This window comes from Gambusia affinis, linkage group LG15 (assembly GCF_019740435.1).
Source record: "Gambusia affinis linkage group LG15, SWU_Gaff_1.0, whole genome shotgun sequence".
NCBI lineage: Eukaryota > Metazoa > Chordata > Actinopteri > Cyprinodontiformes > Poeciliidae > Gambusia > Gambusia affinis.
The window spans coordinates 7,284,103-7,307,482 of record NC_057882.1 but is presented as its reverse complement, the minus strand read 5'-3'; the positions used below and the strand labels follow the sequence as shown (position 1 = coordinate 7,307,482).

Below are 23,380 nucleotides of genomic sequence, written 5' to 3'. Positions count from 1 at the left end.
TAAATGATTTCTTCTTAAAGTAGGGTGACCATATTTTCATTTGGGAAAACCAGGACACCTTGGAGCGGGGGGGGGGGGAGTCTGAAAGCGGGGAAACTCTTTTGTAAATTGTCAGTAAACATACATTTGCGCTTTGGCGTGTTGTTGGCGGCTCAGGGATTATGTCACCCGCAGCGCCGTGCCCTAGTGCCTGTAAATTTAATGGTCCAATGAAGGTAATTTAAAAAACAGGACATTTCCTCACTTTCTAAAAAAAAAAAACGGGACGCCCGGGACAGGACGTGAAATACGGACATGTCCCGGGAAATACGGACGTTTGGTCACCGTATCTTAAAGGTCAGACTGATGTTATTGAGTCATTACACACTTGGAACATTTCTAGTCAATTCCCAAAGCTTTGATGACAAAAATGGACCAAATTAGCAATAAATTGTTTTCATACTCTGGGTTCTCCTCAGTGCAAGAGATGTCCACCTACAGCCATCATTAAGTAAAACAGCCTTTGGGAGAAGGTATGTGAGGACGACCTACTATGCCCTCTGAAGTGAGGTGCAAAAAAATCTTGTTCAAAAGTCTCTCACAGTCTAATAGAAATGTGGTTTTAAATAAGTAGTCAGTCATTGTATTTTGGGCCCAGAATGCATGTATCAATTTCTAGAGCCTTTTTATACTGTCTTGTAGTGTTGTAGTACTCGGGACCGGGCTTGGTCTTGACTTGGTCTCCATACACTCTGGTCTTGGTCTTGACTTGGTCTCCATACACTCTGGTCTTGGTCTTGACTTGGTCTCCATACACTCTGGTCTTGGTCTTGACTTGGTCTCCATACACTCTGGTCTTGGTCTTGACTTGGTCTCCATACACTCTGGTCTTGGTCTCGATACACTCTGGTCTTGGTCTCGATACACTCTGGTCTTGGTCTTGACTTGGTCTCGATACACTCTGGTCTTGGTCTTGACTTGGTCTCGATACACTCTGGTCTTGGTCTTGACTTGGTCTCCATACACTCTGGTCTTGGTCTTGACTTGGTCTCGACACACTCTGGTCTTGGTCTTGACTTGGTCTCAATACACTCTGGTCTTGGTCTTGACTTGGTCTCAATACACTCTGGTCTTGGTCTTGACTTGGTCTCAATACACTCTGGTCTTGGTCTTGACTTGGTCTCAATACACTCTGGTCTTGGTCTTGACTTGGTCTCGATACACTCTGGTCTTGGTCTCGATACACTCTGGTCTTGGTCTCGATACACTCTGGTCTTGGTCTCGATACACTCTGGTCTTGGTCTTGACTTGGTCTCGATACACTCTGGTCTTGGTCTCGATACACTCTGGTCTTGGTCTTGACTTGGTCTCGATACACTCTGGTCTTGGTCTCGATACACTCTGGTCTTGGTCTTGACTTGGTCTCGATACACTCTGGTCTTGGTCTTGACTTGGTCTCGATACACTCTGGTCTTGGTCTTGACTTGGTCTCGATACACTCTGGTCTTGGTCTTGATACAATCGGTCAGGACACATCAAAAGCAAGCTGCGCGGTGTTTCAGCTCTTTTGCAGTTTTCTAGAAGTTTGTTCCAGATTTGAGGTAAATAGAAGCTGAATGCTGCTTCTCCTCGTTTGGACCTGAGAGGTTCTGGATGGTTGATACAACAGCAGCAGATTTTTGACGGTGCCAAACCATTCAGTGATTTATAAACTAAAAGTACTATTTTTTAAATCTATTTTCTGACCTAAAGGGAGCCAGTGTAAGGATTTTAGATCTGGGGTTTTGTGCTCAATCTTCCTGGATTTAGTCAGAACAAGAACAACATGTCTGGACTTCTCAATATCCTGCTGGGACATTAGTTCTTTTTCATCCTGGAAATATTCTTCAAGTGACAGAAGCTTGACTTAGTAACTGTCTTTATGTGGCTCAGATCTGACCACACCCATATTTCAGGCCTGATTGCTGTAATAACTGACTCTAGATCTTTCCTTTTTAGGTCCAATAAGCAAATGACAATTAAACTGTGACAAACTAGTTCGACATTAACAAGATGATACACAAGGGAGCTTAAGATTGAACATGCTGGTCATTAACCCACTGCACCACCTCCAGTCACCCCCATTCTCCACCAATTACCTCTTCCCCCCTTTCATCTCTGATCCCACTTCCCAGGCTGTTGCTAAGTTACGACAGCTTTGAGTCTTTGAGGCAGCTGCTGTACGTCGTTTTATTCTCCAACTTCTGTTCCACTGATGTGTCAGAGAATTTGACATGTAATGTGCACACGTAGAATATATTTAAATTTTGCAAAAAGAGAAATAAAGAAGCTCTGAACTACAGAGCTTCTATTTTTAACAGACGCTGGTGTGACGCTCCTCTGGGATAAAAATATAAACCGTGAGGTGAGATGGTGCTGACAGATTTTCGGCATTGAAAATGGTTAATTGTTTTGTGGGTTTTTTTACACGACATTGTACAGAATGCTAAGCAAAATTAGAAGTTAATCCTATAAACATTGCCTTGCAGTGCCTCTTTCTTTTTTCCAGGTATTAAGTTCTAATAACTACATCTTTAAAAAAATTACAACTGTCCCTTTAACCTCTCTAAGTATCAACAACATCCAACACAAATTGCTGAGACATACAGCTCTGATCTGTTAATAGCCAAATGTTCCTGATGCGTAGCTGTGAATTCCTGTCTGCAAAGGTTATTCCACCGACTGCGCCGTTATTCTACAGAGAACTAAAGTGCTGCACGAAATTGATTGGATACAGAAGAGCAGACATTTTTCTTTGAAGTAGACATCACCATTTCCTGTCCACTGTGATGTGGTCTGATGCTGCTGGTGACTCGTGATGTACTTTATTCTCCTCTAGAGGACAGCAGAGCTTCAAACAGCTCCATGTACGGCCAAGACTGATTCCATATATGGCTGACTTTGTTGTACACTTATACCTTTGTGTCTTTTCCACTTCCAACATTATGCATTTATCATCTACAATGTATTGCTATGGCAATGTATTTGTAGCACTATTTTTTTTTTATTTCAGTGTTTTAACTCATCAACAAATGTTAATATGAAAAAAATAGCCTGAATAAACACATGTTTATCCATCCATCCATTTTCTTACATCCTTGTCCCTAATGGGGTCAGGAGGGTTGCTGGTTCCTCTCCAGCTAACGTTCTGGGCGAGAGGCGGGTTCACCCTGGACACCCTGGAGTCTGTCGCAGGGCAACACAGAGACATACAGGACACACAACCATTCACACACACACTCACACCTAGGGAGAATTTAGAGAGCCCAATTAACATGACAGTCATGTTTTTGGACTGTGGGAGGAAGCCGGAGAACCCAGAGAGAACCCACCATGCACAGGGAGAACATGCAAACTCCATGCAGAAAGACCCCGGGCCGGGAATCGAACCCAGGACCTTCTTGCTGCAAGGCAACAGCTCTACCAACTGCGCCACTGTGCAGCCACATGTTTATTCCCACATTTAAAAATTTTGCATGTTTCTAAAGCATGTCAGAACCAAACTCAGCCTGCCTGCTCCAAAACCATTTTTTTAATTTCATGTATTTTCTTTTATTTTTTGGATGAGTCATTCCGATGTGAATTTGCAGGTGTACTTCAAATCATTGTTCTGCTGTACAACCAAAGTGCACTTGAGGGCAGAAACTGTCCTGAAGGATTTTCTGCTATGGAACAGAAATTCATGTCTCTTTTAATTACAGCGATCATTCTGTCCTAAAGCAGCAAAGAGAAGGTTGAGAAGGTTTTCTTTTGTCCAAAGTTTTTCTTACTTATGGCAGTGGAAATGGCTTGCATTCCTATTCAGGCTAGAAATTCTTCTTAATCTGTTTAACTGTTTTTGCTTTGCTTTAAGTTGGAGCCTTTTCAGATGTTTTCCATCAGAATTTAAAGGCGATTTCCTGATTCTAGTTGTTAGGTAGTAAAACTGAACTCAGCTTTCATAAAATATGGTTTATATCATTTAATGAAGAATTAAACAGTGGTGGTGATTACTTTATCACCATTTGGAAAGTGCGTTTTGTATCTTCTCAGATTGTCTTAGTTTGATATGAAAGTGTGTTTGACAAAAAAATTATTCCCCCCTGTGAAAAGTTGTCAAATGACTTAATTTCCTTATGAATGACTGAGAAGCCACTCAACAAATAATTGATATTACAAATTTTCACTGCAGATTTTAGCAAAGTTAACAGCTTTGGTTCGTTATGATGTTGTGCCACAAATTCCACAAAAATAGAAAAGAATATACAGAAAATTATAATTTATGCATGACTATATATATATATATATATATATGTTTTGTTTTGGGGGTTTTTCAGACACCTTTATTCCTCCAAAAGATAACCAAATTGAAAGTCTTAAATAACATATCTGTTGAGACAGTAGGAAAAGATGGGACGAAAGTCTGCAAGAGGATCAATTTTCTCCCCTAAGGCTTGTGGGTTGTATCAAGTTTAATGCAGAGAGACTGTTAGAGTGCAGTGGTGGAACGACTGCGTCTTATCATCCCAAAGAGAGCTGGAAGGTATGGACGGCTGCATCTTAAGTATGTGAGGAAACTGAGCTAAGCATAGCCTTATATGTGTTGGAAACAGAATGAGAATCAGAATAAAGCTTCTGAAAGGCAATGCCGGCTTAATATCTAACAATGTTGCGCCGCAGATTCTCAAGATGGTTTCCAAAGTTATCCTACTCCTAACTTTGCATCTCGCAGGCCAAAATAACATAAACAACATGTCAGCAGTTTTAAAGTGGGCGTTGTTGACACTGGGAGACGTTTGAAGGACTGGGAGAATAAAGTTTCTTACTTTTCAGACTCTGTTTTAGACAATACAGATTTGACTCTTTAACCCTTCACCATCCAAAATGTCTTAAAAAAAAAACCTGACAGAAAACATCTTTTATCCCCGCTGCTACAAACCTGGCTGAGTCATTGTCAGGATTTTGTACGTCTTATTTTGCATGCGTCCACTGCTGTCTACACAAGCTCCTCATTGGAGATAATAATGTTCACCTGACTAGATTTGAATCCTAAAACATGTTGGCCGATAAGTTTGTCATCAGTTAAAAAACCCTGCAGGATGAACGGCCAGGTCAGGAACATCTCTTAGCATAACTCTACTGATAAAAGCACCTGAGGTGAAACATCTTTAAGAACAGTAAATGTTTCAGAATGAACTACTTGCCTCTGATGTTCTCTTTCCCGTTGTTTTTCAATCGGCGTCAAAAAAGGAATGCTCAAATTTTATGCGCGTACGGCAATAGTTTATTTGAAAAGTCGACCTAGGAACTGACGGCTGGCTTGTACCGAGTCTCCTACTGTATCCGACATCCTTCATCACCATTTCATCCTTAAAGTAATCTGCCGTGAGTCGGCCAAAACTGTATGAAAGGGCAAAGGGGCAAAACGACCAGCGATAAGGAAACACTGAAGTGATGTGTTACCCAGCGAAAAGTATTTAGTGCAAATTTAAAGACACTGACGAAATACCTGATAACCTTCATCGACTGATGTTGGTTGTTGCTTGTTTTGTGTTTATCTTCATTCAACAGTTTATATTTGGGAAAAATATATAGTCTGTTATTGTAAGAGAATATTCAACAAGAGGGTTATGAGAAAATTCCTTCAAATTTGTAATTCCGTTCTAATTCTAATTAATTCTAATTCTAAGCATAACTACGGAAGCCCGTTTCTGCCACTCTGAGGAAAAAAAATAATAACATCTCATTATAATCAGACAGCATCTCTTTATAATGACACAAGATCTCATGAGATTTTTTTTAATCAGTGGTGTAAACAGGCTTCCCGTACGTAACACACGGATAGTTGTACCAAATTCAGTCGGTAGTCATTATAAATAATCCTGATATCGAAACCATTAACTTCGACAGAACTTCCAGACAGTGGATCACAATCCAACACGCAGCCTGTGAGTGCTTTCTGGAGTCTTCAGTCAATGCCGCACCTCCTGCCGGGTTCTGGTGTCTAGGTCTCATCTCTCTCACCTAACAATCTTCCAGGCTGTAGTAACTTGTTCCTCTCAACAGATTAGGTCCAGATTGCGGACTCTTAAACGTCACGCTCCAGACACTTTAGGCAATTTGTCTCTTGGCTCAACAAAATGGAATCATTTCCTTCAGATCTGCGGGGATCCTTCCAGCTGTAGAGGCTATTCTTTGTCAGCCAACCTGTCTTGTTACTGTAACATTGTCTGAGAAATGTCGCTGTGATGTAAATGAATGGTGCCGTATGAATAAACTCCCTTGGCTATTATACATACAGCACATCGATAATATGATTTCAGTGACACTTCCTTTTTCATAAGTTCCAGAAAAATGTTTCTTCTAATGCCTCATGCATTTTCTTCTAACAATTTTATGAACATATGAGTTGATTTTAATACCGTTGAAAACAAAGTAAATGTAAAAACAATAATTCGAAGATTTAGAAACTGGAATGATGTTAGTTTACTCAGAGTAAGAAAAAAAGATGTTTTGTGCCAAACAGCATCACAAAGGAGGTCACAACAAACCTGGAAATTTACCAACAGCATATTTTTGTTGTCTGTTCTGCTGTGCTAAAGCAGAAAAAGGGGTTATTGTTCTCAATATCCAATTATGCTGGAGCTGTTGGATGATAGCAACCTGCATAAACATGGCAAATAGGCCATGGTCATAACAGAACAATCACACATCATGTTATGCAAAGAAAGAAAAAGCGGCAGGTTTAGTAATATTTACTGAACAGGTGATAAACCAACCACCAGAAAGCTGCAGCAACCTTGTAGAAGTAAAAAGACGTATTATTACTCTAATCCAATTGTGTGAAGATGACAGGCTGCTGGTTTCAGCCGTGAAAAGCAGTCAGGCTGCAGCTGAGAATGCATCACCCTGTCTGGACAGCCTTGGGAACACATTATGACTGAACAGCGAGAGGAAAATATCTACAGATTTGTGTCGTCCTCTCTTGGGATGAACCGAGTCACCTCCAAAAGTAAAGCTGCTCTGGTCTGCATTGTCTGAAGACAGCAGACCAGCCCCGCCGCTGCACCACCGATCAATTCCACTCTCAGGTTGGTAAAACATTGATTGATTTTTGGTTTAAGAATTTCTTCTTCCTCTCCTTCTCCTTCTTCTTTGCTTCTCTTTATCCACACATGAAACTTTGAAACTAGATTTAACTTTTTATGTTCGAGAATAATAATAACTAAAGAATTTGGTTAGATGTTAAATTCAATTGAATAAAAACATCTGGACAAAAAGGGAGGTCAAAGTTCAGGGCAGCTTAGAGAAGCCAATTAACCTCAATGTATCTTTTCTGGACAACTAATGTTTGAACAGTTAGTTTGATTTTGTGAGCCTTATAATTGTCATAAAAAAGATTTTTTCAGGTTCTAAACATTACAACATGTATCAGTTCATTGTATCTTATTTGCATCGTAAAACATTGCTTCCTTTTCTTTTATTAATAAGTTAATAAAATAAAATTGACTTTATATCTAGACTTTCTCCCGAAGAAAAAAAAAGCACTCTTGGCCTCCATAACAGAGATCCACAAAGAGAACGATCCCTTGGCTTATGCGTTCTTCATCGATTCACTTTGGACATAATTACATAAAAGCAAAGTTGTTGGAGTCGTAGCATTTTCTATCCTGAGTAGAAATCACTCCAAATTTAAACAAGGTCCTTTAAAGCTGCAGTGTTAGTTGCTGCTAATGGTGCCTCTGCATTGACAACGATGCCAGACAAAGTGGAATGTGGTTGAGCTAAATTTCATGAAAGCACAAAAACACTGCACAAACACTTATCTCAAGTGCATGAACACACACGCACGCACACACGCACACAAGAGCCTGGGAGGAAGTGTACTCAGGACACAACCGTAACAGCGCTGATGACATGCAGAACACAGTCCTCGTCATCTGCTCTGCATCCCTGCAGCTTCCACGAGAGACGCCCACTTGCTCACTTGTCAGCTTCGACCTTGACAAATCTTCCACTCGCTGATGAAAAACCAATAAGCCGGAGTGTGCTTGGGTGAAAATTAGCGTCCTTTAACACCGAGGTCATTAAGCTGCGTGGCAAAGAAGAAACCTGCTCCTCGCGCAATTCTCCACGAGTACCTGCTTTTCAAGTACGATTAGAAAGAAGGGTCATGCAGCACAAGCTGGGCGATAAATTGCTGTGATGAAGTCACAGTGGCAGCTCGGCCTTTTGTTGAAAGAGCAGTTTGAATGCGAAAGGAATTTCATTTCGAAGTTACGCGTCCCTTGCTGTAGTTTCTCCTCGCTGTGGAGTTGTGGTAAATAGGAACGGATTATTATGCTAGGAGTTAAATTCCCCCTCTTCCTCATCCAGTGTGGTCCAGAGCTGAGCAATCAGCTCTGCTTCATTAGTCCTCTAGAGCCCTTCACCTACAAATGTGGAGACAATTAGGGCTGCCATTAGTGGCTTTCCATTCAGTTCACGTTGAGGCCAAACTTGTTGAAAAGAAAAGATGAAGATACTTCAGGCATCACAGAGGAGGGGACTGTTTATTTTGAAGTCCTCAAAAAAATATCTTTTTTTTTCCCCTCATTCGTTGTTTTTGTTAGTAAGTGAATTTATGCAGTGCTGAGGGAAAAAAAAGTATTTAACCCCTTAAATTTATTTCTCAACTTTAGTTAACTTCTTTTGCCACCTTGGTGTGTTTGAGGTCATCAAGTGAATTTTAATGTTGACCAAAGATAAACGGCAGCTTTGAAATTATTTCTTTTATTGGGGCAAAGAATCTAACCAATCCCACCGGGGCCTTGGGGATTTTTTTAAAGTCTTTTATTTTTTTCAGAACAGCCTGATTTGTGGAATGATAAAAAACAAACAATGCTCAAAAATAAATTGTATGACTATATGAAGCAGGCTGAAATAAGAAAAACAACAACAACAAAAAAAAACATTGCTCTGTCCTAAGGCAATTTACAGTCCGATAAGAATGAAAATCACAGATTTCCATCAATCTGTCTTGTAACCCTGAGCAATTTGTAAGGCTTTTGGACGGCAATCACCTACAGTGAGAGGTTTTGTTGAAAAATAAAAAAAGAAAGAATCAGCTTCATTCGCCAAGTTTGTGCACATAAACAAGAAATCTTACATTGATCCCACTTTGCTCTTAAACAGGACATTTTAGATATAAACATATGAAAAGGGAAATAAAAATAAAAATGTGCAAAAGAGGAAGACAAGGTTGAAGTAGTGCAAGTGCAGATCGATAGATCTGGGCACTTTGACTCTCAAGTGTTCATTAGAGAGGCAGCCTGGGGGAAGAAACTGCCTTTGAGATAGCTGGGGGGGGGGTTTTTTGCTTTGTTTTTTTTGTTTTTTTGTTTTTTTACAAATAGCACTTTGCATAGCCAACTTGAAGGTGAAAGATTGGGCAGTTTCCATCCAGCACATGGGCGTAAAGGACAGAGGTTTACACATGGAGCGTGTCCCACACACTCCCCTCCCTCACGCTTTCTTCAGCTGCGACAGCTGCTCAGTCTGTCATCATGTTTTCACCCACTTAGGAGAGCCGTGACTGACATGAAATATAGACAAATAGATTTCAACAGAAATCTGAAAAATTTGGTCCCCTCACTTCTGAAACAGCGGCCCAGGATGTTTGGGGTCTGTGGAGGTTTTCTCTGTCCTTTTCTTCAGGAGTCCTAGTTTGACGTAACAGTGGATCTTCCTGTCTGCCTGTAGACTCGCCATTGTCCTGTATCATATGAACCCCCTTAGGTGAAGTAATTTACATACAAAGAGAAGGGAGCGAACACACGCCTCGGAGGAGTCGGGTTCTTGTGCAGAAGCACACCACAGGTTCCTCAAGGTACACCTTTACTGTGAGAAGCGGAATCTCAAAAAATAATGCAGATAATTATAATGTATGATGTTTTCTAAATAGAGTTAACATTTAGTACAAAAAGTCTTTGTTTAGAATTGATTGACTTTGTTCATTCCTCCATAAAGATACTCTACAGGTCTCTCCGTTTTGACGACTGTTGCTAGGCAACACAGAGTTTCAGCTCCATCCAACGATTTTCTGTGTGGTTGAGGACTGGAGACTAGCTAGGCCACTCAAGAGCCTTGAAATGAACTCTTACGGAGACACTCCTCAGTTGCCCTGGCTCTGTGTTTGGGCTCATTGTCATGCTGAAAGCTGCAGTCATGACCCGTCTCCAATGCTCCTACAGAGGGAAGAAGGTTGCCATCCAAAATCTTGTGATGCATTTCCCCACCCGTCCTCTCCTCCATATGGCGCCGTCGTCCTGCCTCCTTTGCAGAGCACTTGACAAGAGCAGGATGTTTCCAACCTCTTGCTTCGCGTTACATTTTCATTATTTTTGCCATCTTTCACTGCGCCGTCGATGCAGCAAACGAGAACGCTGTCGTTTCCTCCAGCTGGGGCCTTTTCTGTGTGGGGATCTGGGCGATCTCCTTGTGCATGAGTGGGTCCTCCGTGGGTCTTCCAGCTTCCCCCTCAAAAGCCCAGAACATGATTGTTAGGATAATTGGCCACTTCAAATAACCCGTACATGTGAGCATGTGGGTGGATGGATCATTAAATTTTTTATTGTGATGACCCAACCCCTCTTAAGCTCTGCTTTTTGGCTTGTTTATCATTTCTGCTCCGTGTTGCCGATACTGAGTGGGTGTGGCTGGGATGTGCTGTGCCCACGTGTCCCTGTGCGATAGCTGGGGCAGCAAATTATTTCTTAGCTTTGAGGGATTCTATGAATCCCTCAGTTTTTGTAAATCTTTTTATTTTCTTCATGCAACACTTCACTCGCCACCGTCTCACCCACGCCTGCTTTCACACTTCCGATTGACCGACAACATTCTTCCTTACCTTATGTTTTCAAAAAGAACTAAAGAGTTTGGTCTCGAGACTTCTTTCATAGCAAAATAACACCAGCTGAGTTGCTTTCACCCAGCAGCTTAAAGAGGTCACCAGGTCACAGTTAAATATTTGGTCAGTGTTGGGCTTCTATTCTGTCCCACTTTTTCCATGGAGGCTGTTTCGACACTTCCAGGCAGCTACAGGGTGCAGATCTTTCTAGTCTAATTGCAGGTCGTTTTTATCCTGCATTCACAAAAGAACCTGCAGACATGTTTGTAAAAACAGAGAACATCTCCGTAACAGGGTGACAAGCAAACAAGACGGGCTCTGAACTGAACTTAGATGTTTCAAGGCTTTGCTTGCACGACATAAATCAGAGTATAAATGTTTCTCAGCATGATTATAAAAGGTTTTCATCAATCGGTAATCGCTCCATCTCCGCCAGTGAAAGAGCAACGTCAATTAGAAGAGTCGCAGTCTTTGCCTCGCTGTTTTACATTTTACAAGCTTTCAGGAAACGTAGAGGAACACTTATGGCCCAACTGTTTATGTGACACAGAGCGGCTTTTCTTCTCATATCAAGCCTACGTCCCGCAACTGAAACATTACCAGGAAACACAAAAAGACATTTCATTCTCTTGATCTAAGTAGCAACAAGCCGGCTGCCTTTAGTGTGAGCCATTGCTCTGCTGTCCTTTAGTCTTTCCTCTTAGTGTTCAGCTTTATTGAATGGCATGTCTGTTTCAACTCTGTCGGCCTTCTTTTTTCACATGGAGCGCTCTGCTTAAAGGTTTTACGAAGTGTTGTGAAATATTAACTAGACTGCATGTAAAACAATATGATAATATCACATCATCCAAACGTGGTAATTGCATATTGCTGAATTTCATTATGATCCCTGCCACAGCACATCTAATCAAAGTTTTGCCAGTGATTCATCGGGGAAGCTTCCTGGGAGGGTTTGCTCTAATTGTACCGTTGACAGCAGTAAATCATCTTATCCGGAGTTTCGCTCTCCGCCACACAGGGACGACTCCGAGTTCGGTGCAGACGAGGCCGAGCCCCTGCCTGACTGTATTGGGAAACACTGCTGTGGGGGCGGGCTCCAGCTAGGGAGTTGACTCCGTAGTCAAGCATCTGCAAATTCAATCTTCCTCATAAACAGATCGTTGTGATCTGCTGGTGGCTAATTAGCACAACGAGCAAAAAGAAAATAAACTGTGAAGAAAAAATAATAATAAAACGGCTGACAGCTCTTGCAATTGCTTCCTACTTAACTTCTGATACTGACAGATAGGCAGACATAATAATATCTTTCAAATAAATAGGTCTATGGAAAAAAATAAATCAAAAAATCTAATGTTATGGATTTTTCTGGAAGGCAGTGTGCGTCCCCACATCCAATGTATTCAGAAAAAGTGCAAAGTGCAGCACAGCCATGATTTCCTGGCACCTACTGCACTGTTTGGCATCAACCATCTTGCAAGTCTCAGTAGAAAATGGAAACAGGACAAAACCAATCACTTAAAAGCCCTTCAGGTGACGACACAAACCATTTTTTCCATCAACATTTGTCACACAGAACAACTACAACAAAAATATTTCACAAAACAACAACCTTCAAAGAAACAATCTAAAACTCTCCACCTCAAAGCAATGCGACAAGGGCTGGCAACGACAAACAGGGGAGTTTAAAATCCCACCTGCTCCTTTAACTCACTGGTATGAAAAGGTTTCTGGTTTTTGGAGCAAAAAGGGTCATAATTTGCACATTTATTAAAGCCTATAGTGCTAGACAATAACTGGTATTAAAAACAGCGATAGACTAGGGCTGAAACGATTCCTCGAATGATTCGAGTACCTCAATTATTAAAATTCCTCGAGGAAAATTTAGAGCGCTGCGGGTTTATTTTTATACAGGTGAGCGGATAGACTGAAACACGGCAGGCAGCTGAGTAGCTGATGCTTATAGTGTAAGTGTAGTTTTTTATCGCCCTTTTCCGCTCTGTTTCCGTAGTAGCATTTTCCCGTAAATATTCCGTATTGCACTCCCGGGTCGTTCATTCGTGCAGTTTTTTACTGCCCGGACTTAGTTCGTTTGTCCCCCACCATTCGAAGCCCCGCCCACCTCCAGGCGACATTGACAGGTGTGGGGTAAGCTCACCTGTCAATCTCCAGTCAGTCTCCATCTGACTGGGGATGAAAACAGGAACTAAAAGCTGGAGCATAGACATTTTTTATAAGCATATTTGTGAGCCTGCTTCTTTATTATTAAATTGAATATAATTTCAGATTTTTGAATAACTTTTCTTCATGTAAACTTAGAAAGTGAGCTATTATTGTTACAGGTTAGTTTTCTAAACTGCAAAAAAGTAACTGTTGCTCAAAAATGAAAAATTGGACAGATGTTGATATCCAATAGTGTTATGCTGGTGGTATTTTATCAATTTATTTACCCGATTACTCATAAGAATAATCAATAGAACTCGATTACTAATATATTCGTTTACAACAACCCTACATTAGACATTTATTTTAATGCTGCAGAAACACCAATTGATGCATAACATAAAAATCTGAAATAATCCAACTTCTCTGTCCTTTTCAAGGACTTTCCACTGTCTCCAAGTGAAGATATTTAGTTTTTAAAGCAGCGATACACTTATTGTTCTCTAAATCTATCAGAGCTCTGTTCGCCTAGATAAGAACAAACTGCTGTGACTTGCAGTTTGCATGCAAAATACTGGGGAGAAAAAAAAGGCCCCAAAATCTAGTCACTACAGAATAAAACAATGTTTTGAATCCACATCTGACTCAGTAAAAGGGATGTGTTAGTTCTGCCTCATGTCATATAGCCTATGGTAAAAACAAAAATACATTTTTGCCATGATTGTTGAAATAGACCTGATTCCAAAACCTCAATGCAGAAAAAAAAAAATAATTAAGAAGTACGACACCAATCAGCATTTGTCCTGTTAGAAGAAAAAACATATTGCCTGTTCATTTACTGGAATATAATTCATACAGAATTAGATTACACATACCTCCATAATTCAAGTCAGCTTAATGCAAATCCAATTTAAAGCTCTAGTCTTTACTTTCTTAACACAAGTGACCTTTATTTTGTTTATCCTTCTGAATCAGTAACTTTTGTTTTAAAGAAACTTTGGAGCCACTGAAACCTTGGATAACTCTTGAGGCATTAGCTTCAGTTAATATGTATAATTTAGAGAAGTAAAGGAGCTGGGACTAATTCTCATTGAGCTTCTTTTCAAAGCAAGTCTGATTTGTCCTCCTTTAAATAGTGACCGCAGTGCCACAGATAAGCACTACTCGAAGCAGTAAAAACTCCTAATGCTAAAACAAACTAAGAGTCGAGTTCAATCCATAAACTTTATTGTCTTTCATCACAATCCCCGTAACTCTGGCTAAAGATAAGAAAGGTAGGATTCATGATGATGACGACCAAAGCACAGCGACGTTGTTTGGAGGACAGATTTTACTTCAGCGTTTGTGAAACTGGATTTAACGTGACCGGCCTGCACGGTGAAGTCTGTGTACGCTTCCATAAAAAGTGCTCTTACCATCTGTTCATCTCCTTCCCGTTTAATGAGCCATCGTTGATTTGTGTCTCATTGAGCTTTATCTGGTACTTTCTCTTTTGTAATTTGACCATGTTTCCATTTTGAATGATTGTTAGTGCCAAGATTCACACTCAAACGACTTTCCCATTTAGGGCCGACCTCGCCAACTGTGGAGCGGAGTTGCTTAGATTTACGTGTTTTCCACTCCGCATCAGTCTGGGCTGATGTATATGACCAATAATTTTCATTAGCAGGAGCTAGGTGGTGTGTGTAAGGCACCATGCCCTAATCATTAGAAATCTTATCAGGCTTAAGTTATTGGATGAGTGGAGATTTATCAATGGTTCTCACTGCCTGGAACATTATTGGGGCCTGCCATGCAAAGCAATGCATACTTGAATTTTCAAAGACTGCAAAATTCAAGTATGCATAATAATACATCATTTTGTTGATCTGCCTTTTGTAGGAAGCCTGGAGCTACATTATTAAATGTAAACCCACCATGAGGCCCAACACAGGATATCTGCAGTGTGAGTGGGAGGTTCTCACCATTGGAAAGAAAGACACAGATTTGTCAAAACCTCCATTTTTATGAACGATAATAAGTGTTGCAGTCAATCTGCCATGTATGTTCTTATGTTTGACAAATTCTTGGACATTTATTTTAAAAAGCAATGTACAAAATTTCCTTAATAAACCCATGTTTGTGGAAGAGTATGAATTTTATTATGTATTTTTTAAATTTCCAAACCAAAATATATCAACACACTGACAGCTTCATACACGCATTAATTCAAATTATTAATTGTTAAAATTTCTAAAACAAACTTCTTCTTTTTGTTGTTCTTGTTCTTCGTCTCCTTCTTCTTCCAGAATTTCCAACAAAAAACTTAATTATTTTTTAAAATATTTCCTTCTGTCTCTTAGATCACCACTCCATGTGCTAAAATGGCATATTATATGATTATAATATATTGTGTATTATTTTGTACATATTATCATTGCTCAAAAAACAGACACATCAGCAGTAATTGGTTCTAATTTGTATTTCGTACTTTTTGTCATCTGAGTGACGTCTGGGGCTCCTGAGGTGTGACCAAGTCACTGTGTTGCAAGTCTCAAGTAAGTCTCAAGTCCGAGTCAAGTCTCAAGTAAAGACAGGCAAAAGTTGAGTCAAGTCTCAAGTCAGGAACCTTTAATTTCAAGTCATTTCGAGTCGTTTTTATTTTTTTATAATTTGCAATTATACATAAAATTCAAATAATAGACCATTTGTTCTTTTTAAAATATGTATTTATCTCAAATGATAGAACATGTGTAGCTGAACACAAAGTATAAAAAACATTTTTAAATTGGACCACTTTATTGCGCAGTTCTGTTAAACTTGATATTCAATAAAAAAAAGACGAAAATGCTGACATTTCCACAGCACAATACAAAGAACCATAACAGCAGTATTTTCCTCTTTTCTCTGACCTGGTCACTGAGTGAACATGTATTTTTATGTGTCCATGTTTTGAGTGACATAAGAAACAAAACAAATATATCAGCTGAACAATTAACAGAAATCTGCAATTGAGGATACTGTATTTCAGTTAACTATTCTGCATTGCATTTGCAAAAGACCAAACTGGCCAAAAGTCTGTCTGTCATTTGTGCACGATGAGGACGTAAAATGATGCCACCATAGCTGAAGACGCGCTCCACTGGAGCACTGCAAGCAGGCACTACCAAAACTCTGGTGGCCACATTAAACAGTGAAGGAAGAGTGTGCATGTTCATTGCCCAGAACAAGAAGGTGTTCTGTCCATCATCAATATGGAGGTAATGACTCAGCTGTAGTGCTGGACTTGTCTGGACATCCTTCTTCTGCCTCTTACAATAAGCAGCAAACAGTCCAAACACTGATAAAAATTCCAAGAAATCTTTTGTTCAAAGATGCCTGGAGACTGCTGACCAGACCATTCAGGAAACGGACTTGCGGCTTCAGTTTCTCAAGTTGGTGATTGAGGGACAGCACGGATGGAACAACAGCACTGATCGTGACTATTTTCTCACCTTGTGTCAAATCAGTTGCTTCTTCAAACGGTTTCAAGATGTCCACCATCTCCTTCAACAAGTTCCACTCTTGTATTGTGAATAACAACTTCTTGTGCCCGGCCTTTTCAAGAATAGCACAGAGTTTTAGATGTTCACATTAAAGAACCGCCTTCACTTGTCTCACTGTTGAATTCCATCTTGTGATTACAGAAGCAGGGATGCTTTTCCGTTCACCAAATTCAGCTTCAAACATCTTTCAATGTTGTGCTTGTGTGCAGTAGTGAGCTGAGCTTAGATAGCTTTGAAAGGGCAGGAGATGCCACTTTGGTCTCTGTCAGGCCATCTCTCACCACCAGCTGAAGTGTGTGAGCAAAACATTGCAGGCGATGTTTCTTTCCCAAAGAAGCACCGACTGTTTCCTGATCTTCCAAGGGTAAGTCATGCCAGAGCTCTGGGTCGTCAAGACGATGATTATCATCAGGTTCCTCACCTTGGTCAGTGGGAAAGCATACAGTGAATGCTTTTCGCATATTGGCAGCATTGTCACTTATAATGTAATCTTGATGTTGTATTCATCGCATACAGCTTCAAACTTTTCACAGATTCTTTCACCTGTGTGCGAGTCTTTGAAGCGCTCAAAGGCCAACAGTTTCTGAGTATGTAAAAAAAAAAGCAAGTCTCTAGCTCATTTCTATCAAAAATTGTGATTTTTTAAAAATAAATACAAACCAAATGCTCCCTCTGGCCGCTAGAGGGCAGTAAATGTGTAAAAGCACTCATGTCCAGCATGCTGGCACTTGGACGTGATGCGTCCAAGTAAAAATAAACTGGCAATCTTACTTCACCATTCACCACTACTAAACAAGTTATCGGTCAGCACACCCTTCACAAATGTAGGCTGAATGATAAAACAGGACTGAAAAACAAAGCTAAATATTTGGAGTTGACATTCTTTTACTGATCCGGCCCACCTGAGAACAGAAAGTCTGGATCCAGCCCCAGAGCCAAACTGAGTTTGACATGCCTGGTTTAGTTATTGTATCCGGCTGTAGTAAACAATTGGGGCCTGCCCCAAATCATAATGTTTGTGTAACTGGACTGAATTCACCTTTTCCTCTTTTCTTTTTTTTTGCAAAGTGTCCTGACTTGACAATTTTACAATTAGTTTCATAAAAATATAGATAGAGAGAAACTTTATTTGAATTTTTGTTCTGAAAATTACCACAATGAAGTCTAAATGAAACGACACAGAGGCAGTTTTGCAGCAGACTTTCAGCTTTGACTCAATGGTTTGAACAACAAGATTGCATAAAAACGTGGCGAACAAAAGCATTTCGAAACAACTTAATTTCAAGGTGCTGAAAGATAGCTGGACAATTTAGACTGAAGAGAAAATTTTCATTTTGAATACTTGATTGAAAATCCTTTGCTGGAAAAGAAAGATTGAGGTCTTGAACTCATAGACGTCACCAGATGCTGGGTTTCCTCGTTTTTTGATTCTCTGCCAGGCAGCTTTCAGTTGTTTGTGGCTCTTTCTGTCCATAACAAATAAAATGCATGCTCAATGGGCTCCCAATAGCCACTTTTTTATTTTATTTTATTAAACACCTGAGTTGCTTTTTCCTGTTGTTTTTGGGTTGTTACCCATCTGTGTTATGAAAGGCTGCCCAGTAAATTTCACTCCATTTAGCTGGATTTAAGCTGACGGTAAAATCTCTAAACACTTCAGAATTAATTCGGCAGCTTCTGTCCCGAGTCACATCGTGGATAAACACCAGAGTTTCATTGCCACTGGCCTCGCCAGAACACGCTTTGAATGAGGAGCTGTTCCGTTCGTCACACTTCCAGCTTTCGCCATCATTCTGGTTGAGGTTCATCGTGGTTCATTTGGCAAGAAAATGCTTTTCCAGAACTCTTAAAATTTTTTTTTATATTTTTATAATCTATGTCCAGTCTAGATTTTTTATTCTTTTTTGGTATTGTTAATATTTCTATTCAAAGAAAAGGTACCATTGTCAGTAATACTACAAATATGACGCATCACGTTAGAGTGCCAGAAAAAGTTGTATGCATATCGGTACTACAAAAATACTGATGGATGAGAATTACACGCCTCCTACTTAAACATAAATTCTTTTCTTTTGTGACTCAGCAGAGAGTAATTGGGTGCAAAACAAAATCTCTGGAGAATTCAAATAAATGCTTGAGGATAATCACATGTATTAATTAAAGAAATGAATGAAAAGTCTTTAAACTACTCAGCATATGTGATCATCTACCACTGTTGTCTTCCATTGATGTCTAAATCTCTTTCTTGCATCGCTGAGTTCACAGCTGCTTTTAGATTCAGCCCCTTCTTGCATTGCAGCAATTCCTTAGAAGATTTATTTTCTGTTTTTGCCCATAAAATAGCCTTTGAATCAATTGTCCAATTACTTTCGAGTCCCTGAAGGAAAGTTATTATAATAAAAAAAGCTTTTGTTCCTCACACTTTTCTGCAATCTTTTTTTGTTGAACCTTTGTTGAATCAAAGCTGAAAGTCTGTTCTTTAACTGCAGTTTTGTTGTTTTATTTAACAGCAACAAGTCGGGGACGGTTCCAGCTTAATGGTGGAAGCAACAATAAGTACAGAATTTTTCTGTATGAAACCAGAATTAGAAAGAAAAAAAAATGTTGTCACTGTCCAAATAGTTATTGAACCAACTGTACTTGAACTAAAAAGCCAACACAAGAAGTGCAATTCTTTGAGCAGAGTTTTTATTCCATCAGATTCTTTTTCCAATACCAACATTTTCCCTTCAGGGTTTGGAAGCTGAAAGGATGAATGGAATATTTAGTATTGAATGCTACCCAGCTACACATATTTAATGTAGCTACATATAAAGAGTCGCTTAAAGTTTTTCTGCAGACTTACAAAGCAACCTCTCTTCATTTTTCTGTGATCAGTGCAAAAACTGTCAGCACTTTTTGCACTGAACTTGTCTCAGCCCCGGCTTACTTTTCAACTCTCCTCTGAGCTAAATTGATCCATTAGTGTAACCAATTGCTTTCTAGAATGTAGTCATTTGTTGCTATGGTCTGCAGCCTTGGCTGGAGGACTGAAGAAAACAACAAAATAAACAACACAGCAAACTCTAAAGGAGCACACTAACGCGTTGTGGCACTTTGTGTTTTCTCTTGCATATACGTTCAAAAACTGCTGCACCTATTCTTTCAAGTGCATCTGAGCAAAACTGAAGGCACATTTACCTTGAGTTTGCCTCTGTGAACGAGTAAACACTCACAGAGGCACTTTTCTCTAGAGATGCATTTTAATAGATTAATATCCAGCTTAGTGCATCGGTGGAGAGGAAGAACGGCGCAGCTTGTGACAAGGTGCCTTAACTGAAAAGCATGAAGGACAAGCCTGTATTTAAACATTAACAACTGTTTCGTCATCAGCGAAAGATCCGAGGGTGCAATATTTAGTTCACCTTCGTATTTTTGCAAACACGGGATTAAATGAGAACAGATAATGTTGTTGGTTTCTACATATGTAATAATTAAAACATCAGAAACAGTCGTTTTGGATGTAGTTTGGTTCATATGCTGAAGTTTTGTAAACATGGTGAGTTTTTGTCCCCTTTCAAATTAACATTTTGTAAAAAAAAAAAAAAAAAGAAAAAAAAGGCCTTAGTCAATGTTTGGCCTTTGAATAGATGGTTTTCCAGCACGCAGAATAACCTATGTTGGTATCCATATGGAAAATTTCAAGGAAATTTTGGGGATGGGTACAAATGATTTGCAATGGACCGTCTCACCACCTTATAGTCATTTTGTTTTTTTGCGATTTGTTTAGATTAAATAATTCTATATTTTTCTTCTCTCTCTTTTAGCTAGCATTGCAAAGCTAATGCTCAAGGAAATGACATGCTAGGAAACGCCCTCTTTAGGGCTTAGCTTAGACAGAGGCTAAACAAAGAAAGTTACCAAGTGTTGCTTGTTGCCATTTTGTCCTGCTAACTCCAAAAGGTAGCATGAGAAACGGACCAGCTGCATTTTGGTATTAATAAATGCAATTCATGAATTCAACTCACTGACTCTTCTTCAACCTCATGCATCAAGAATTTAGCCTTGACCCATGTACTCACTTATACAACACAAGCTACACCTACATAGGCAAGTTTTCACTGTGAAAATTTCTACTGCAGCTAGGGAAAACATTTTTGCTAAGTACTGGTGTCGGATATGTTCTTTTCAAATAGCTTCACACGTTTGTGCGTTTGCGCATTCCCCCCCACCAGTTTTCTCATTTCCTTTACTTTCATTCATTTGTAGGCCATTTTGACACAGCTGTCTTGCCTGCAGATCGATTTTCACAGGAGGCCCCCTACCAACTTTAAAGAGTTGGGAAGTGGGAAGGGCAGCACCTCCTGTACGTAAGCTACAGCAAATTGTCCCCATTTCTACAAATCATCCAGCACTCCGTTGGGCTGCTGCCACTGATGCAATGCACCAGGTATGTAGCCATAAAGACACACAAGACACATGCTCTCACTGTAGAAAAGAAGAAAGAAGGGGAGGAAAAAAGAAAGTAATGGAAAAAGGAAGATATAAGTAAAAATCCAGATATGCTGTTTCCTTAATCTCGCCCTCCTTGTGTGTTGTTCTATAGTAGTCAAGCAGCAGAGGCTAAAATGGACAAAATCAGAGTCCTGTATCCTGTAGTAATACTCAGTCTTGATTCGCTCTACAATTACAGTCATCTGACAAGAACAGAGACTAAATACAGAAAGCTAATGGACCAAGCAATCATCCTTTATGTAATTTTATTTGAGTAAATAAGTTGATATAAATCTCAAGAAAGACATTAATTTGCCAAACTTTATTTCCATCATGCAAGCAAAGTGTTAAGAATGTTTAATTTTTTTCTAATTCATAATTACTTTTCCAATGTTTGTTTAGCGGGACCAAAATGCAGGTAGCGCAGATGCAGGTATATGGAACCAACAAAAGATTTACTAAAGCAAAACAGACTGACATCAACGGCTTGAGTCATTAAAGGTGGATGAGAACAACAGAAGAATCCAGCAGTGAAGCTAAAAAGGCTTAAATGCAAAAGAGAATCAGGTGAGACTAATCAGTGGAACGATGAACAGCTGAGAATAAAGCAGGGAGAATAGTTGGTGACCAAAAAAAATCAACACAAGGCATGATACTGGATATATGCCAAGACCCCAATGACAATGACAAACAACTTTATACCGTGAGACATCACTAACAATAATGAACAACAGAGAAAATGTCAGAAAACCAACACAGAAGTAAGTCAAAACCTGTGGACAATGGCAAGTGCTGCAACCCATTAAATAAAGGACGGTCTATGAAATTTTATATTTATACCACAAATATACTCAGTTTATTCCATTTTCAGGTGACCTCTGAGATTTTAATTGTCCGACATCGACAATTACAAAATACGTTTTAGCATGTCGATTCTAACCCCTAGGTTATACAGAAAACATTTTATATTTACATCCATGACAAAGAAGTGAGTTGATCAAAAGTATTCCAATATTTCTTTTCCCCCAGCAGGTTTCATCTGTTTGTTTGCTGCTCCCTACTCTGAACGTCCATTGGAATTGACACAGACTGCTGTATCCTGACTGGGAATGCTGCTCAGTGTCTCTTTGCATCTCGTTTTTTTCTCCTCGTCCTAGCTCTGCTGTTAGATGTTATCTGTCACAGACCTTTGAGTGCATGTGGGGGACTGTCGCTTTAAATAGAGCATCTGTCACAGGCAAAGGCCGTTCGCCCTTTTCAAATACACATACTACAGGTGGTGTAAATTTGTGACTCAGATATGTTTGACTGGCTTACGGTCAGGATCATCAGGAAGTTGGGCAATTGGACAAGAATTCACTCAATTAGGTTTCCCCATTATACTGATAAATTGTTTCAAATGCATTACCCTGCACATTAGCTTAATGGTACTACCACTGAAGCGTACGGTTAGAAAGAGAGCTTTTCTCTTAGTACCAAAACTGTGTGCTTTTATCCTTTTTTGCACCATTTTTTCTTTTGATTTTCTCCTTTTAAAGCCCATATTAAATCAGTAGCACGCTGTTTTAGACATAACACTAACAGCTGTGCCAAGAACAATGGAAGAGGAATTGCATGTGCTGTGCAAAAGAGGCATCTGACCTATGAGTCCATTATGCTGTGATGCTGATATGAATCAAACAAAGTGCCCACACTGTGCAGTCAGAGACAGAACCAAGGGAACCCCGGGAAAACGAAAGGGCCAACAACAGTACGGACTCTACTTCCATCAGACATTTAGAGCCTGAGACTCAGAGTCTGGTTTGACTCAGTGGTGCCCAATTCCAACATAAAAGAGTCAGTGTCCTGCCCAGGGGACGGGAATCATGGGAGTAGAGAACCAGTTCTCGTAGAGGACTCTTTCTAGTCTGTCAGGGATCTTTAACTATCACAACATGGGTCTGCTTACATTCAGCCAGACCCCCCAGGATGAGTGATGTGACGTTTTGTTTGAAGTGGTGAGATGAACATTTTTATTCAACTGAGACATGCCTCTTTTAAACATCCACAACAGGTTAGGGAGGCTCATATACTGCACTTTGAACTTTATAGACCAGGTTTTAAAGGGGAATATCATCTAAACTCGTAAAAACATAACTGTATCCGTGTAATGTGGATTTATGCTGCAGTGTCAGCACATAGTAGGTTTGTCTACTTCTACTTTGGAAATGGCTTACAGTAAAAACCATGGAAACAATGTGCTAGATGCATTATGATATGTAAACTACAAATAGAAACAGACACTTTACAGAATAACTTATTGACTATAGAGCAGACTATAAAATCCTTGAAAACTCAA

General features: G+C 39.7%; 1 protein-coding gene across 3 annotated transcripts in view; it reads right to left on the bottom strand.

Moving 5' to 3' along the window:
* Positions 1-23,380, bottom strand: part of ntm (neurotrimin) — a 253,225-nt gene that overhangs the window by 118,826 nt on the left and 111,019 nt on the right. The window lies entirely within an intron of this gene.